General features: G+C 41.1%; 1 protein-coding gene across 3 annotated transcripts in view; it reads left to right on the top strand.

The window, feature by feature from the left end:
* The first annotated feature begins 187 nt into the window (after positions 1–187).
* The window catches only part of DCUN1D3 (defective in cullin neddylation 1 domain containing 3), a 35,346-nt gene continuing 16,446 nt past the window's right edge, over positions 188–19,087 (top strand). Inside the window, exons 1-3 of one of the 3 annotated variants that reach the window (XM_030301331.1) lie at positions 188–367; positions 2,018–2,118; positions 4,632–4,718. The gene's annotated coding sequence lies outside the window, so the exon portion shown is untranslated. The remainder of the gene's footprint in view (positions 368–2,017; positions 2,119–4,631; positions 4,719–19,087) is intronic. The other 2 variants (XM_030301333.1, XM_030301335.1) reach the window with 2 other exon arrangements.

Below are 19,087 nucleotides of genomic sequence, written 5' to 3'. Positions count from 1 at the left end.
AGCCCTCCCTCCTCGTCGCTAGGTCTTTGCCCTTACTTGGCTACAGCTTCGTGCGTCTTTGCGTACGTCGTGACGCAATCTTCCACCCGTTCCTCCCCGCCCCTCTTCAATTCTCCCTCCTGGAGTCGGCGGCCTGCGGGGTTACCGGAAGTGATGATGCAGGAGGCGATGGAGGGGGCGGGGTTTGGGGGCGGCTGCCGCCGGTGGGCCGCAGATGAAGAGGAGGCGGCGGCAGTGGTGGAAGAAGAGGCGGCGGCGGCGCGGGTAGGGAGCCTGGAAACGCGAGCGGGGATGGTAGGTGGTTTGGACCCGCCGGGCCGCCGTCGTTTCCAGAAAGGGTTTGACTGGAGGAACCTCTGGAGCAGCTGTGAGTTTGGGGGGGGGGGCTTTTGAGGAAAAGGGGGGAGCATTGAGAGATGAAGGGGCGGGGGTTGGGTACCTTCGAGAAAAGGGGGTGGAAGGGGAGGAGTGGAAATCAACGCCTTGTCTGGACTGGTCCCTTTGGAGGAAGAGGCTGTGAGGGGAGCCTGTGGCGTGTCAGCCGCAGGGCTCAAGAAAACTTACCTACGGTCCCTGCCTCCCCACCGCCAGCACCCCTCAACCCAGGCCTGGGGATCTGGGGGCTGGAGCTGCCCTGGAGAGGGTGCAGACTCTGGTTCTATGCCCCGGGTAAGCGCCGTAAGGTAGGAGTCCAAGCGGGAGGTGGTGGGTGAATCTCCAGCTCCCTCCTCCCTCATTTCACTCCCCACCCCCATCCTTCTCTTTAATCATTAACAGCCCTGGAATTAAGGGGCTCAGACCTGAAGGCCTTTCTATGCACCTTTGCTACAAACGATAACCATCTGTGCCTGAGGTAATGGGGCTGGAAGCTTTGCCCGTGTCCTGTATAGGAAGTGGTACGGGGTGACAAATGTATTGTTTTTTTTTTCCATTCCCTTTCACCCCTTTTCTTCTCCCATATACACCCCTCGTTTCCACTTCAGTTCTCTGTGGCTAGGTGGTAATCATGGTGGTTCTTCTTTTTTCTTTCTTTTTTTCCCCCCTTTATGTCACTTGGTACCGTGATTACCTCTTTCGAATTTGGTGTTCAGCCTCTATCCCAGATCTTACTGCAAGCTTTGTAATACTTCACTTACAGGCTGTGTCACATTGGGAGTACCTCTCAATGCCTGGTAGCTCCAAATTAAGATGAGCATTTTCTCCTATGAATACTGGAATTCCTAAGGCCTTGCAAGGATTCCTAAATGGCATCATAGCCCAGGAATCAAAGTCTCTTGTTCTAAATACTTTATGTGTGAGGAATTTACATGTTGTCAACTCTTTCCAAAATGATTTGATGTTAGGCTAATTCTGGATTTCTGTGTTTCTCTCCACCCACACTTCATGATGCACTTCAGAGAACAGAAAACCCCATATTACTTTTTTGTTTCTGCAGTTGGACAATAGGTTTTTAATCTTTTTCTACATTTGTTGGTCACACAAGTCTTCAGTGGCACATATGATTTGTGCTGATTTCCATCTTATTTAGCTGATTCTTTGTGTATAGGTGGTCTTGAATGAGAAAATGTGGTGTGTTGTTTTAAAGAAGAATACAAACCAATAACGGATGTGCAAAAATTATTTGAACAAGGCAGATAATGACTGGAAAGACCTCTTTATGGATGTTCTCTTGGTTTAAAAAAAAAAAATCACCAAGTAGTGCTCTTTTAGCTTGTCTTAGAAGTTTTAGAGTGAAATGTAAGAATTCCTATTTTGGTGTTGATATTTTCTTTGGAAATCTGTTGAATGTTGAGCTGTGTTTTCTGAAGAACTTTAATAGATAGTGCCTAAATATTAGGGATCCTTTGATTAGAAAGTGTCCATAAATCCTGGCCCTCTATAACTGAGTTTATGTGCATATTGCTAGGAGAATTATCATAACGGGTCCCATCCAACTCATTAGGGCTTTCAAGCCTGATAAAACAGAATATTTAATGCCTTGATTGTACAAGTAACAGCTTGTTTATGTGTTTCACAGAACCGTAACAAAAAGAATGACTACTGTTCTCACAATTGATTTGGAACCATTGTTTAAAAAGTCCAAAATTCATTCATTCAGCAAGCATTATTGACGAGCAAGTAAGTGCTAGCCAGTATTTTGGGTTCTGGGTGGGCAAAGGTGAACACAAGCGTAAGGTCTGAGCTTTCATGGAGCTTACATTAGAGAGTGTGGGGACAGAGAATAAATAAGCAAATAAATCAGATTTTAATAAATGCTGAAGGAAGTAGAGTGATGTGATAGAAAGTGATTGGGATGCAGTCAAGGAAGACCTTTCTTGAGGAGGTAACACTCAAGCTGAGCTTTAAATAAAAAGAAGCCAGCCATGCAAATATAGGGGAAAAGCCTTCCAGCTTCTCGGACTAGCTAGTGCAGAAACTGGCTGAAGTGACTTTGGCAAGTTCCAGGGTCTGGGAAGAAAGGGGTGGGGTGGAAAGGGGGTAGGGAGGTGAGGGAGGATGGGAAAGAGGAGGCAGTAACAGCCAGAACCTAGTGAGCAAAGAGGAAATGAAAAAAGTCTAGGTCAGAGAGGTAGAGGCTAGGCTCAGGACAGGTAGGCAAAATAAGAGCAAGAAGAAGGAAATAGAAAGTGATGCTCCTTTTTAATCAATTCTATTTCCTTTCGTAGAGTATTATCACTTACTGTTTTGCAGGTACTGTTGGACTGTTGGCAATTAAAAAAAAAAAAAAGTTGCCCTGCTGAGAGTGGGAGAGGAGCCGTCTGTGGTCACCTGGGTCTTTTCTGGCAGATAAATGTCAAGCTGTGTTCAGAATTCAACAAAATGTTCAACTGAGAGCACACTTTTTCTCCTTAGAGGATTTTGTCTTGTATGCTATTTAAAATTGCATAGTGGGTACCCTGAATATGTTCTAGTAAATGAATCCTCCTTTGCTTCCAGCTGTGTATGAATTTAGGGTTGAAGGTTGGGCAAGTGATAATAATATAACCCCGTTGGTCTACAAAGATGTCCATCAGGATCTAAGTTTGAAGTTGTTTTTTGTAGGGAGGCAGGTTTTATGTTGCAACATTTCCACTCTTGTCTGGTCTGCCTGATGACTAATAACACTGAGCTGAGGTGTAGGTTGGTGCTAAAAGTTCACTCAGTGGATTACAGTAGATAAATGACCATTGTGGGCTGAATCCCACTATGTCGGCATCTTTGGGCTGGCATGTAACCAGGGGATGTAACCTACTTTTGCCTTCTGTTGGGGCCATTCATCTCCAATAGTCAGCTGCTTTTCAGCCTCACCTTGACCAGATTGTCCACTTGAGAAGCCCAATCAGGACTCCTCCTTGATTTGGCCCTCTTCTGCCATGTCACAGTGGGCTGAAACAGAAAGAATACGCTGTTTTCTTCTTTTGAACCCCACAACAGTGACTAGTGTGTTCTTTGAGTGAATTGGCCCTTTGAGCCATGTGGTTGAGAGACTTAAATGTTGCTTGGGCTGTTTGTAGTAAAGTCGGTATTAGAAATGCTAAGTAAAACCTTTTAGTGTTTGGGGGAAAACAAATCTGAAATTGAGGACTTGTCACCTGTTTTAAGTTCTGCTACTTTAGTAGAATTGGTAGGTGGATTGCCAGAACTAACGAATAGGGCTTGCTGGGCAGTCCTCAGGGTAATGAGGGGGGTGGAATAGAGCCTGGTACTGAATTACTGAATTCCGACTTGAATACCAATGGAAAGTCTTTTAGTTAGCAAGCAAGTGACTGAAGTGAACAGCTAGGACCAGGAAAACAATAGACTCCACTCTTCTGTACTGCAGACTAAGTCAAAGATTGGAGAACTGATGATATATATATATAATATATATAGGTTAAATATATGTATATATATATATAATATATATAGGTTAAATATATATATAAAATATATATAGGTTAAATATATATATAATATATATAGATTGAGTATATATAGGTTATATATATATATTATATATATATATATATATATATATATGTCTAGGTTAAAGAGTTTTGGACTTTGTATGCTAATGCTGGGCTTCAGATGCTGTGGCCAATGGATTATTAAGCTGTCTACTATTCATCTTCATTTCAATGGCTTATTATAACTCAGGTATGAAAATATCCTGTAGGTTGAAATATTATCAGCTAGTTTATAGACTAGTGGCTCTTTTCTAATTTCTGAAAGGGGGTGGATATGTAGGAGGGGACTTGAACATGGGGAGAAGCCATTGACTCCTACGTTGGCCACTGATTGTGTTTGGGGAAAGAATCCACCAATCTAAATGAATGTGGAGTCTTGGAGTTGAGCTGGCCTTTTAATCTAGGGTACCAGTTGATTTCTTTCTTGAACTTTGGGGGCTTTTGGACAAACTCTTCTGAGAGGTGGGCAACCTAGGAGGCCAGTTGATGCCACTTAGTTTTGGAGTTGTATTGCAGTAGACTTAAAATTAATCTGATTTTGCTGTTTTGGTATCTGTGCTGCAGTAAGAGTTAATTGTACACTGGCTGCCAGTTGTTTTGAGGTGAAGATGTGGTAACTCAGATTGAAACAATGGTAATTACGTGGTAACTCCTATTTCCCCGGCTCTTGATAACTTACAATTACTTCTTTGTGTCTCTTTACAGATGTTGATACCAGTGAACCAGGATCAGTTCTCCCTAAATGTTGCACAGTGTTCTGAAGCTCTTTGTACAAAGGACCAGTGAGTTTGAGTTAGTGTCTTTCACTTCAAATCTAGTTTCACTGGTTCTTGTGTCTGTTTTTCTAGGTGATGGAAGGTCTTATTTCTTTTGGGAGAACAAAGAGATTATCACAGTACCTCACCATTTAATTAACGATTACAAAGTATAACTCAACATATTAATTTAGTAAAATAATGAGAAAAAGGGTTGGAAGCTCAAACTCTAATTCTTTGAAGTTGTGATGTGCTGAAAGGAAAAAATGGGAGGGGGAAAGAAAGTCCCACATGATCTTCTTTTAGATGTGTGTGAATGAAACTTTATTTAAATACTGTACATCAGAATAGGGAAGATCAGTAAGTCAGTGTTGAGATGGTGATTAGCCCTTGTTGTGGCAAAATAAGCCACCTATGGCCAGTGCCCATATACCAGCCTGAGTGCATGGAAAGGTAGGTATCATGTTAATGACTCCTCCTGACTTCCTGAGGGTGTGGCTTTGCTCAGGACTATCCTTTGAGCTGTGCTGTGTTGTTGGGTTTTGGGCTGAATTGCAGTGTGGAAGCTTAGATTGCTATAGGAAACATTCTCTTTGTCCCTGTTGTGCCATGCTCTGCCGGAGGGCTCAACCTGAGGACTTGAGGACCAGAAATAATTCTGTAACTGAGGCCAGACCAGATATGACTGACAGAGGATCTTGGATAGTACCCCCTGCATAGTGTAGGACTTTTGTTTTTGGAGAGTTGTTTAGCATCTTTTGTAGCTACTGCCCCAGTCTCTGCTTGTCATTCTAGGAGACAGTGTGCTGGAAAGACTTGCCTCCCCTTATTTTATTAATAGATTGCTTCCACCCTATCAGGACAGCAGAGTTTGGTTCTAGTTTTTAGTTCTTGTTGGTTGATGAAGGGTTTGGTCTCTCCAGTGTTGGCTTAAAGTGGGTTGGTGTGTGATCTATAATTTTGATTCTGAGTAAGAGTCAAGTGATAGCATTTAATGTATTGAATGCAGTTCATTCCTCTTTCTCCAGTTTAGGAAGAAGCCGGAAAAAGACCCTCAAAGAACCTTACTATCTGGTGTGGTGTTTGTTTCAAACTGGGCTCTGTGGAACTCTTGTGGGTCGTTGCTGGAGTACATTTGTGGTTGGGATGAGGGAGTTTTGCTGTCTCCCTTCCATTTCAGCCCACTGTGCTTCACTCTGTGAAAGTTAACTTTAATATTCTCTTATATTGGACTTCCACAGAAGATTTCAATGGAACAAAACGTTCTGAGACCAAAAACAGGTTGAAAAGTGGTGATTTAGTCGGGAAATGGAAATCTAGAAAGGTTACAGTAAACTTGCTTGAAGTTACAGAGTGGAGTACTGGCAACTATAGGACTAGAATCGGGCCTTCTCTGTGCTAATTTTGTTTTCTCATTTACTTGACTTCATATGTGTCTTTGTAGGCACTTAGTTTGTTTGAGTTGAATTGAAATCCTTGCTGCTTGGTCTTTTATATATTCTTAGTTCTTTACTCAAACATTTTGTCACAAACTGCTGTTCTTTTAGAGAAGACTCCTTATAACCACCTTTGAAGCATACGCGAAATGAGGCTATAAGTGAGTAATGGCACCTGTAAGTAGCTGGCCCTTTCTCCTCAGTATTCCTGAAAGTGACAGTAGTTCTCTCAAATAGGAGTTGAGGCTTTATCTCTGTAATTTCTTAAGCCAGTGGGCTGTAGAGAATACCTATTCAAAATGCTGAACCAAATACACTACTTCCTTTTCCCAGTGACTTGCCCTGGAATCCGAACAGGAAAACCTGGGTATATCCATTGACAGAACAGTTTTAGAACAGCTCTGGGAAAGAACTACAATGGCCACATTCCTTTTTTTTTTCTTTTTTTCTTTTTTTCTTTGTGAAGCAAATTTGTTTTCAGTTAAACTCTAGCTTTATATCTACTTGATTACCTAGTGGCTGCTCTTTAAACTGAAAGGGAAGGGTAGGAATCCACTGCAGTGAGGGCTGGCACTCTAGTAGCCTGGGTTCTAGGTGGCAGGATCATGGATACGCTGGAATTCCCAGGTCCTCAGAGGAGACATTTTTCTCAGTTCGAATGACACTTTCTTGCTTCCGAGTAGAATTCAAAAGTGAGAAGTGATAGAGTGAATGCCCTGTTTCCATTTTTTAGAATGTTTCCATGGTTCTTTTTCTCTAGTAAATTAGTTTTTTTTGAAACAACTAGTCATTTATTCAGTCATTTACTCAAAACAGTTGGTTATGGCTAATGCCTATGGTAAGGAAAAGTTTGCGGGTTTCCTAACATTTTATGAAAGAGAAAAGTCTAAAGACTTTTGAAGGCTTTTATTTTATTTTATTTTATTTTATTTTACTTTATTTTATTTCATTTTACTGTTTATTTAGTTTGGGGGGGAGGGGCAGAGAGAAGAGAGAGAGAGAGAGAGAGAGAGAGAGAGAGAGAGAGAGGGGGAGGGAATCCCAAGCAGCCTCCCCCAACACAGCGCTCAGTCCCACAAACCCAAGAATATGACCCGAGCTGAAATAGAGCTGAAATCAAGAGTCGGAAGCTCAACTGACTGAGCCACTGAAGTGCCCCCTGAAGGCATTTAGATAGGTGGGTTCAGTGGTGGAAGAAGAGGGTGTGTAGGGAAGGACTTTGGGAAGGCGAGGTGGTCGGGGTGGTGGTAGTGGTATTGTGGACTGGGTGTATATATAGGGTGAAGAGAAATGCCCATTGGTGGTCCAACTGGGAAAGGGTAGAAAACGCTAACGATGGCACTTAGGGGGGGAAGAGTGGGTAGGGAAGGAGCAGGCCCACAAGATTGCCCAACTTCAGGGAACAGTGTTCCCAAGGAGAGGGACAGGGAACTTGTGGAGTTGGGTAATCCAGGGGCCCTGACCAGGTCTCTGACCACAAGTGTTCTCTCCCATTACTGGAAAGTATATTTCTGATGGGGAGGGGTGAATGCAGGGATGCAGTATCTGGTTTGACCAGATTGGTCTTAAAGATTGCTTACTGAGTGCTGGCCTAAGTTTTTTGAGATCTCTGTCTCTTTTGATTTTACTTTTGACAAATCAGAAGTTGGTAAACAGGAGGGAATGTAATGTCCCTGGTCACATTAGAGTTTGGGTAAAAGTACAAATGAAGCAAATACTAGGTGGTGGTGATTGTCATTTAGCTTTAGCATCATCTGCTATCCAGAGGGAACAGTTAATGTAAACTATCGAGGTAATTCGTGATTCTCTCATGGGAGAGAATCTCATGGAGACTATAATAAATGTGGAATAAATCACAACTTAAATTATTAAAGAATAATCATTTTTGGTTTCAATTTCTACAACATTCCATGTTTTCTTTAGCAGGTCAAATTAGTCCATGAGCTTTCTTCTTTTAAAAGAAATTTTATTCTACCAGGTACTTGCAGATCTGTCCATAGAGCCATATTTTCTACTTGCACTGAAAATGTCAGGTAGTGCTCTGAATTGGTGACAGCTATAGATTTAATGATTAGATCAAGCAGGGAAGTGGCTTCTGAGCACCAGTTAGATTGGTTTTAACGTAAACCTCTTTTTCTGAGGTTATTAATTATGTTCCAACAACAATTCTCTGACACAACCTGAGTGTCCAACAATTCAATTCTGACACAAACTGCCTGGAGTGAGTGCATACCCCACAAGTTAATGTTTCAGTCTCATAAGATTGCCCCACTTCAGATACCAGCCACAAGTATCAGGTAGCCCCAGAGTACCTGCACTTCTGCCTGACAGGCTAAAAATTTGGGGTTCCTCACAACCTCCCTTCCCCAGGTTCAATAATTGCCAGAACATTTGACTCACAGAACTGGGGAAAGTGTATTTATGATTACAGTTTCACTATAAAGGATACAAACCAGGAACAGCTAATTGGAAGAGGGGCATAAGACAAGATCTGAATTGGTACAGCTTGCATGTCCCCCCTTGGTTATTGCTGCCTCCCAGTACATCAGTGTGTTCACCAAGCCTGGAGCTCCCCTAGCCTGGTTTTAGTTTCAGTTGAGGTTCCTTGATGTAGTCATAACTGATTGAATCATCAGCCTGGTGATTAAACTCCAGCCACCCTTTGCACCCCTTCCCTGTGGTCTGGAGATGAGGCTGAAAGTTCCAACCTTTTAATCTTGTGTCTGCTCTTTCTGGTGAGGCCAGCCTCTGCCGTGAAGGTGTCTAAGGGCCCACCCTGAGTCACCTCATTAGCATAAGTTCCAGTGTGGTCCAACCAGGATCCTTATGAATAACAAAGGACACTTCTATCTGTAAGGACATACCAAGAGTTTTAGGAGCTCTGGCACAAACTGGGAACAAAGACCAAATATATTTTTTTATTCTACTACACTAATAATCCAGCTTTGCATTCCATAAGTAGATGCTACCTAGAGAAGGCTACCTAAAGTTAATTTAGGTGAGAAGTAACAGTATGCATTTACTGTTAATTTGATGGAGGTTTTGGTCAAGAGAGTGCAAATTAAATAGCTTCAGATTACAAAAGAACAAACTTCTCCCTCAGTCAATATGAAATGGCATACTCAGAATGTGTTATAGTTTCTTGGATTTCACAGGTACTGTAGCTCTAGACTTGCCTAGTGCAAGAAATGAGCTCCCTTAATAAGAAATCAATTACACAATATTCATGTTTTCTTTTGGTGTGACGTTAAAAAGATTCAGGTGTACATAGTGCACTGGTTAAGAGCATCAGCCTAGTCTGGGTTTTAGTCTGAACTTTACCACCTACTTAAATGTTGATCTTGGATGAGCCACTTAACATCTCTAAGTCTCATTTTTATATTTTTCATGTATAAAGGGAGGATAATCATAGCAAATACTTGTAAGTCAGTAAGACAGTCCATTTGAAGGCTTTGGCACCGTGCCTGGCATGCGAATATATATATATGTATATATATATATAAACATCTAAGAACATCAGCTGTTATTAGCTATGTGCATACATAGCTAAGCTCACCTGGGTTGGCACGTCCCAAGGGGCCAGGAACTATATCATTTTACTTCCTTTTATAGGGAGACATATAGGACAGCGTATAAAACATTGCTGGGCACACAATAGACACAGGTTATCTGTCACTTGAAAATAAAACCTGCTCTGGGTATCTGGGAAGTATAGGAGTGACTCTGTGATGGAAACTTCCAGCCCATTTCCAGAGCTGGCCTAAAACTAAGAGATGGAAAATCTCCCTGAAACTATAGAGCATGCAGGAGTCTAGCAATGGGCACTGGGGCTCAGTAGCAAAGGTACTGTTAAACCAAAAAAAAGGGAAACTGATCCAGGAGACATTTTTATCTTTTGCAGTATACCTTGAGTGCATTGAATTGGGCATAATCACATGAGACTTTGGGAAGGAAACAGCGAGTCTATTTCAGCCAGTCTAGAAAAACCTTGGAGAGTCAGCTAGCCAAGTACTATGTTGTGTGTGTGCTTCTCAGAGAAAGTGAAAAGCCCAGATACACTGGTAAAGGGCTTACCAGCTGCTTGAGGTTCAGTTGTTGGTGAACTCCCCTAAGGCCAGCTCTCTAATTCTCCCTGTAGCTCACCCATCTGGAGATTCTACTCTGGTGGGACCACCACTGGACTTAGATCCTAGTCTGGCCTCCACCACCAGTTATTCTGTATTTTTGAGCAAGTTACAGGCTCTCTTTGAGTCTGTTTCCTTAACTGTGACATAAAGGATCTGAGATGAAATCACTGTTTCGCAAAGTGTGGCTTTGGTTATATTTTTAGTGTATATGCTGCTGAAATGAGCACGCAAAAGTGTTTTTTTTGTACTGTTGATGGTACATAAGATTTTTGGTGGTACACAGATGAGACCTTTTTGTTTACTAGTTCTGTATTTTACTGTGTATTAATGAAAACAAAACTAGTATGCCCAGACCTGTGACTTCATGGATAGTGTTGCTTAAGATAATATTAAAGTGGATATGATTTTTTTATGCTTTTAAGAAAAATATTGGGTGAACAATAGTTGATGGTAAATGGATATGTAAGATCATAAAGGCTGTCTAGGAAAGGCTGAAGTTTGTAATTCTAAGGTTCATTAATTCTGCTCCAGTGCCACACCTTCATGAAGTCCTCTGGGGGATACAGCAGAACAGGTTCAAATTTGAGTGGATTTAAAGACTTGCCTCACTCAAGCAAATTGACAAATTTCTATTTCTGCATTCATGGTGAAGATATCTGTAAGTAGGCTGTATAGAATTTAAAATATTGTAGATGTTAGTAGTGGTGGCTTTTTTTTTAACGAATGAAAAATAAGTAGTAATGCTTTCTCTTTCACTCTAAGCAGTTTTCCTACAACCTGGATTGATCTTTTTTCCCTTCACTTTTTGGGGCTGGGACTCCCCATAGAAGCAGCTAGGATTCTGACCTATTCTGTTGGGGAGGGAGAAAAAGCCAACCCTCGTGCTCTCTCTCACTCTTACTTATTTATTTATCGATCTATCTTTTATTTATTTATTTATTTATTTATTTATTTATTGCCAGCCCTCTCTCTTGAATGCATGCTAGTGCATGTATTCTAGCTTCTGGAAGGCTGAGGCTGTGCCCTATCTTAATCTTACTGGTAACTTCTTTAAAGGTATAGTGTGACACCTGCCCTAAAATGAAGTTAAACACTGAGACAAGCTTTATTTAAAATTTTATTTCACTTTTGTTTTATTGGCTCATAACTCAATGGGGGTCTTGAGAAGTAAACTGAGCAATGGTAAAAAAAAAAAAAAGAAAGAAAGAAAGAAAGAAAGAAAGAAAGAAAGAAAGAAAGAAAGAAAGAAAGAAAAGTATTGTGGGAGGTGCTTTCTTTTTAAGTAAAACCCTAGAATAAAACTGAAATCTTGATTGCATAATAGGAGCCAAGAAAGTTGCTTTCACATGTAGTCTGTTTTCTCGAGATTGTTTTTTTGTTTTGTTTTGAACCTTAATTACCTGTGTTCCCTTGACATTTTCTGTGTATCTTCACACTGTCATCTTTCATTATCTACTTTGCTTGTTGGCCAGTGTTCTGCAAGTGATAGTGTTCTGTAATTACTTCAGCATAAAGGCCCATGCATCTGGTATAGTTCCGTGTAATAGTTTAATGTTTCAAATTGTAATTTAAAAGAATTGCTATAAAGATGGTTCCGTGTCTATTACCTTTCGTGCTATGTGTTATCTAGTCAAGATGAGGTCAAAATTGAGCACAGTGGTGACAATGATGTAGCCCAAGATGATTTTCCTCCTTCATTTATTTAATACAGAGTTTCTACTTGATTTCATAATGAGAAACTCGTCAGATGTTTCCCAACTGAGGTAAATCTAACGTTCCAAGCCACAAGCCCTCAATACTTGGTAAATTTTCGTTTTGTCATTCATACAGTTTTGTCTCCTGAGAGAAGTGGTGACTTGCGGTATTGGGCACACTGGGAAAGGGAAAAAGCCTTTACTCAGGCCTATAATTTTGCAGGATTAAAAAATCTTTTTTTCTCCAGTAAAATCTGTTTCATGACATAGATGACATTCATCCTTTGTGCAGATTCACAAGACTGCCTTACTCATTGTAGATGTCTTTCAGAGTCCATTTTCCTTGGCGCAGAGTTTAGTCATTACTTATATATTATTGCTGGTGAGTCGGGGGAAATCCTAAAAGGGGATGGAGAGGAGTCGTGACATTTGCCCTTGGTCTGTAGACTAGGATTTGCAAAGCTAGAGTGAGGTTGTTTATTTCTTTCTCTTGGAAAATTGCCATTGGATCAATGAGTCTTAGTTAAGATATCTTGTGGGCAGCTGAGTCGTTGGGCCTTTAAAGATGAGAGCCCCATGAAATACTATTCTTTCCCAGTCATACAAATAATTATCTCCATGGTAGTAGAATCTCCACAGAAGTGTAAGCATTCAAGATCACACATTTAAAAAGATAAAATGTAATTTAGAGTCAGAATGAAAGATGTACAAACAGTGGTAGAGTTCCAAACCTTCTCAAGTCATTCTTCCATGTTTCCAGCACTTACTGGAGTAAGACGACTTACTCTGGTGTTCTCATGGAAGACTAACATTTTAATTCTTGTTGGAAATTGAACTTTCATGGTAACTTGAAGTAAAAAAAAAATAATAATTGCCGGCTTTAACTCTTAACTCTTAACCTCCCTAATCGAAGAACCAGAATTACTTAGTTTGTCAGGGCATTTGCTTTTCTAAGTTCCAGCTCAAAACCATTGCTCGGCCTAGCAGAAAGAGATAATAAAATGTTATGCAACAGGTAAAAATCTTTCCAGTTGCCTTTTCCCCATTTGGAAGGATACAGTTTTTCCTTCCCTCTGTGTAGTTTGGCCTAAGTTTCCCCTCAGTCTGATTTGTCGCTTTACCATTTGCATACAATGCTTAAGTTGACTCACTCAACACCAAGTTCTGCAGGTCTCCTGCATTTAATGCTTCTGACTCAGCCCACTGAAGTGAAAGAGCTTTTGGTTACAGTAGCAGCTTAACAGAACAAAACCTTTATTTTTAATTTTTTTAATGTTTATTTATTATTGAGAGACAGAGCATGAACGGGGAGGGGCAGAGAGAGAGGGAGACACAGAATTGGAAGCAGGCTCCAGGCTCTGAGGTGTCAGCACAGAGCCCGACGCAGGGCTTGAACTCACAAACCGCAAGGTCATGACCTGAGCCAAAGTCGGACGCTTAACTGACGGAGCCATCCAGGCGCCCCAACAAAACTTTTAAAAACACACTGTTAATAGCACTCTCAGTTTCCAAACAGATGCAAGATATTCTAAGAAGAACCATCCTATATAGTTTTCAAATTAGACGTATATGAGAAGGGGACCAGCTTTCCCAGACAGAATGTGGATCATTCATAGGGAACTTCTGAAACTCACAACTAGCTTTGCAACCTAGAAAAATTTGGCCTTCAGATTAGATGCTTTCACCATTGTATTCAAAATGAAGTGTGTGTGGTCTGAATTTTTCTTAAAGGACTGACACTAGGATTGGATGCACAACATGTGTTTATAGGTTGCCAGCTATTCATTCCGGTACATTTAAGTGCCTTTTGTGTATCTTGTTCTTAAAGCCCTTATGATGTGGTAGGAAAAGTGACATAAGAACAAGTAGAAAATGTAAAACCGTTGCCAAAAAATATCAGTGCCATAAATGAAGATGTGGAGGGGCAGAAAGGCTCTAGGTCAGCTTGAAGGAGTCAGGAGAGGAGTCCTGTGGGAGGTAAAAATCTCAGCTGAGCTTGACAGACATAGACCAGAGAGTGGGATGGCGTTCAGTAGAGGTAACAGGATGTGTAAACCTAAGCATGAGAAGCCGTGGCATTTTGGGGAATGGCAGGTGTTTATGGCTGAGGGATGGGGAATATATGAGATGGGGAGAATGACAGTAGTTGAGGCCAGACTCAGAAGGGCTTTCTTTGTATGCCTTATTGAGTTTGGGATTGTGTTTTGTAGGTGAAGGGGAACTATTAAATAATTTTGAGTAGGGACGCAGCATAGTCAAGTGTGTGTGTGTGTGTGTGTGTGTGTGTGTGTGTGTGTGTGTGTAAAAGATCATTCCAGTGACAGTGTGAAAGAGGTTGGAGGGAGCAATCCCAGAAGTAGGGAAACTATTTGTGAGGGTGCTCCAATAAAGATGTCAGGGGCCTGAACTGTAGAATTACTGAGGATGGGTAGATAGTCAAGAGTAAGAATTTACAAAGTCTGCCTTAATCTGATAAAACTTTATTGTTTGGATGTCCCGCATGGGTCAGTAGGTTGAAGGGTGCCCTGTTCTATACAGTCACTCAGAGGCCCAGGCTAATGAAGATTCCACTCTTGTGTACTATCTTGGTCACCATGGCAGGGGAAAAGATGGCTGAGATGTCACGTGCCAGCTCAGTGTTTAGGGTTAGAAACGATAAGAATCACAACTGCCTACAGCTCATTGGCCAGTAATAGACACATTTCCCCACCTCACTGAAAAGAACCTGGGAAACTGGGGGAGCAGATGGACAGTTTGGTGAGCTTTTCTGTGCCACAGTGTAGGGATTTGGGTAAAGTGGTTTTTTTCTGAGATTATTTCAGTGTATCAGCAGTACCAACTTCGTAGGGTAGATGTGGGGATTAACTGCTGTCATGACTCTAAAATGCCTAGTATTCTGTCTGGCACAATAAGGCTATTGAAGGGGACCTTTAAGTTTGATCTTGAGAGTTTCTCATTGTGGGTCATATCTAGTGAGTATAATCAAAAGTTAAAAACCAAATTAAAGAAAAGGAATAAATTATAGTGCATCCTAGAAGTGAGGGTAAGGTAAATATTGCTTCATGAAACTTTTGAGTTATATGTGTATTTACATGTGTATTTGGTCAGGGGGTAGTGTTCATTCTCACTGAAGGCTGCAGTTAAAGTGGAAGGCACTGATCTTGTTCTGTCTCTCATTTCACAGTAACTGAAAGCTTATACGTACCACACAAAAAACTATTCATTTTATTTAAAAAAATTTTTTTTAAGATTTTATTTTGGGGCACCTGAGTGGCTCAGTTGGTTAAGCGTCTGACTTTGGCTCGGGTCATGGTCTCATGGTTCGTGGGTTCAAGCCCCACATTGGACTCTGTGCTGCCAGCTCAGAGCCTGGAGTTGTTTCAGATTCTGTGTCTCTCTCTCTCTCTGCCCCTCCCCTGCTCACACTCTGTCTGCCTCTCTCTCAAAAATAAATAAACATTAAAAAAATTTTTTTTAAGATTTTATTTTATTTGAAAGAGAGGTGAGAGCACACACGGGGGAGGGGGAGGAGAGAGAGAATCCCAAGTAGGCTCCATGCCCAGTGCAGAGCCCGACACGGGGCTCAGTCTCAGGACTGTGAGATCATGACCTGAGCCGAAATCAAGAGTCAGACACTTAACTGCCTGAGCCACCCAGGCACCCCTAACGATTTTATTTTTAAGTAATCTCTGTACCCAACTTGGGGCTCGAACTTACAACGCTGAGATCAAGAGTTGCATGTTTTACCTACTGAGCCAGCTAGGCACCCCAAAAAACTATTTTAGTATGGGTTTTGAAAGAGTTAGTTTAAATTTCCATATTTTAAAAACTGTGGGTTTGAAAAGCATTATCCTTAATTATGAAAAACAGTAAAACATGGGTTTGAATTTTAGCTTTGCCACTTGCTAGCTGTGTGCCCTTATATAAGTTATTGGTATTTTCTGTGTCTTAGTTTTCTCATCTATAAAACACTAATAATACCTACCTACTAGGGTATGATTGTTGGATTAGTTCATATGTGTAAAATGTTTTGAAAATGTTGGGTAGTACATTGTAAAACTCATGTAAGCATTTGTGGACGTGATTGTGTAAAACTGGCTAGTACCATGCATGTAGGTAGATTTGTGCCGTGTGCTTGGTACAAAGTAGGTGCTTATTCTTTAGAAAATGTTTGTTAGGTGCCAGTTAGCTCTTTTCATGTTACCATGCACACTCCCTGCCTTCTTAGAACTTGTAATCTAAGATGTAATAATAATAATATCCTTTATCTTCTGTGCGCGTGTTATTTTTGGCTATCTGCTTTGGTGTCATGAATGTTTATGTTCAATAGGAGTAAAGGATACATAATGCATTCAAGCTTTGAATGCATAATAGAAATAACAAATTGTCTATTATAGGGGCGCCTGGATGGCTCAGTCGGTTGAGCGTCTGACTTCCGCTCAGGTCATGATCTCATGGTTCGTGGGTTTGAGCCCCGCGTCGGGCTGTGTGCTGAAGCATAGAGCCTGGAGCCTGCTTCGAATTCTGTGTGTCTCTCTCTCTCTGCTCCTCCTACCGCTCATGCTCTGTCTCTCTCTCTCTCCTTCAAAAATGAATAAAAAAAAAAAAAATTAAAAAAAAACCCAAATTGTCTATAGGCAGTTCCTATAAAAATTCAGTCAGGAGAACTTACTGGAGGAGAAACCAACAAAATACTTTCCTTTCTGGATTTAAAAAAACTTTTGGCCTGCAAGAAACAAGTATCAAATTTGTTTATAAGATTGTTAGGTTGATTTCTCTTGCAGTGAGTAGTTGGTGTCAGCCAACTGATGAGCAGTGAGAAACGTGCTGTGCCTTTCTCAGGGCAGTGGTGGATAATGACTTTCATTTTGATAAGCCAGTTGGTGATACTGAGGAGTAGTGCCCTGGGTGAATAGGAGTTAATCCTGGCTGCCTGGCAGAAGTGGATTTGTTATATAATTTATGGCACCCAGAAGCCCTTTGGGGAGGTCTTTATTGTCTTATTATCAAAACAGTATCCATCTAGGCCTGAAGATTAATTCTTGTTGCTCCCATCTAGTTCCACCAGAGTGGTTCTCATAACTGAAAGGGTAGCAGTTTGCTGTAAAATGCCTGCAGTGGCTTTTGCTTTGACACAAAGGTATGTTAATCAAGAATGGCTATTAGAAATCCAGAAATGTTTCAGTTAGTGATTTATTAATAGTGTAGAGGACTTTTTTTCTTGTTAAACTGATTTAACTTTTGAAAAATGAGTCATATTCAGGGTTTCAAATATTTCCTCTTTAGCCTCACAAAAGGTGTATGAACATTTCTGTCTTGTAAATTGCTGCTGCTGTTCATTTGTGTCTGTTTTACCTTTGCTGAAACAAATACAGGAGTGTCCGTTTGGTTTTCCATCATCTGACACAAGTGGACCTCTTTAACTCTTATTACCGGTGTCCACTGTTCAACAAACCTGTACTATTTTTTGTGACTCACTGAGAAGTCATGTGGTGGTGTGATCCCCGTCCTTAGCTACCAGCACTTAAACTTGTAATTTTCAATGTATTGTGTTAAAACAGATTTCTAATTCTGGCTATTTTTCTTTTCAATTTTAGACCTAAAATTGGAAGCTCTATTTTTATAAAACACTCTCCTAGAAAAGTCACTGGTGTTGCTACCCAAATATCATAACTGGGCCCGGGGGCGGAGAGAGCAAAAGCTAGCTGTTTCACATGGTTAAGCAGAATGTGTGGGCCTGCCTGCCAGCCAGCGGAGGTGGAATCTGCCCTTTGCTTTCTTGGCAAATGCATCTAGCTTTGAAGGCCCTTCGTTCTTGGCCTTTCTTTTCTTGCTGTCATCTAAAACATAGTCCGTTGTCCCCTGTGGTTCTAACGAGATGCAGGACCTTGATGGTCCGTATCTCTTACTATCTTTGATGAGGTATGCTCTTGAACCCTCAGAGTTAAAAAGCCACTGTGTCATCAAGCGACTTTTAGTAAATACAACAGTGGAATAGCAGTATAAAATGGCTGTGTGTCCTTCATGTTCAATATGCAGTATTCAAGAAAACTGCTGGGTTTTGCTCTTGCATCTCCAAACACCTTAAATGTGTGATGCCTTAGTTTACTGAGGTAGAGAAGATGTAGTTCAGACCAGTACCAGAAGGCTTTTTACTGGAGTTCACCTGATTGGCAAACCCTTGGAGCTTCCTAGAGTGCCACATGGCAGTGGCTTGAATGAACTCTTTGGACTTTCTCCCTTGCTAAAAGGAGAGGCCGGAGTGATATTGATATCCATCATTAATGTGAATTTTTTCCAAGGGACTGGGGTGCAGGTTAAAGAGAGGCTCGACAGGATGAACATGTTCTATTTCAACTTTAACTTTGGCTCTTGTTGGGTTTGAGGTGAAAATTAGCTTGTGGCATGTGGAGAGTGGTATATGCTGGCTGAGAAGCTGTGTTTTACATTATCTGGGAAATGATGAGGTAGGGAATAAGGGGACAGTTCCTACTCTCTCTTCTCTCTGAAGGTAGTGAAGTACTGGGAGGAGAGGAGTCCAGGAGAAGTTAGACCTTAGGAAGCAGTTCTGGAGAAGTGAAATTAAATTCTCCATACTTAGGGCTTAACCCCCTTTTAATATTTGGTAACATCATAGAATTGGTATAAATGGCTACCAGTTGTTGAGTTCTAACTTGTGCTAGGGACAGTGCTAAGTATGTTGGACTCCTCATTTATTCAATCATGAGTTAATACACTTAATGTACATAGATTAGTGAGTGCCTTGTATAGAAGTGTTCAGTAGATCTCAGCGACTGTTATTCACTCAACAGATATTTATCAAACTGTTGCTTATGTGACACAACTTAGGTGCACAGGACAAACAGGTGAATAAGATAAAATCCCTGCTCCTGTGGCATTTGCCTTCTAGTAGTGGGAGCAGACAACAGGTAAGTTAACAAGAATTTCAGAGAGTGGAATGTGCTGGGAAGAAATAAAATAGTGTGTCAGATTGGATGGAGATGGAATTTGAGGTTGGTTGAACAGTAAAGGCATCTCAGCATTAGAACTGAGTCCCACCTGATGCGAAGGAGCCATTTATTCTTCACGGTGACCCTTTGATTTTCCTAGTTTTTAGGTGAGGAAACTGAGGCACGGGTGATTAAGTAT

This window comes from Lynx canadensis, chromosome E3, assembly GCF_007474595.2.
Source record: "Lynx canadensis isolate LIC74 chromosome E3, mLynCan4.pri.v2, whole genome shotgun sequence".
Taxonomy (NCBI): domain Eukaryota; kingdom Metazoa; phylum Chordata; class Mammalia; order Carnivora; family Felidae; genus Lynx; species Lynx canadensis.
This window is presented reverse-complemented; position numbering and strand designations above follow the sequence as displayed.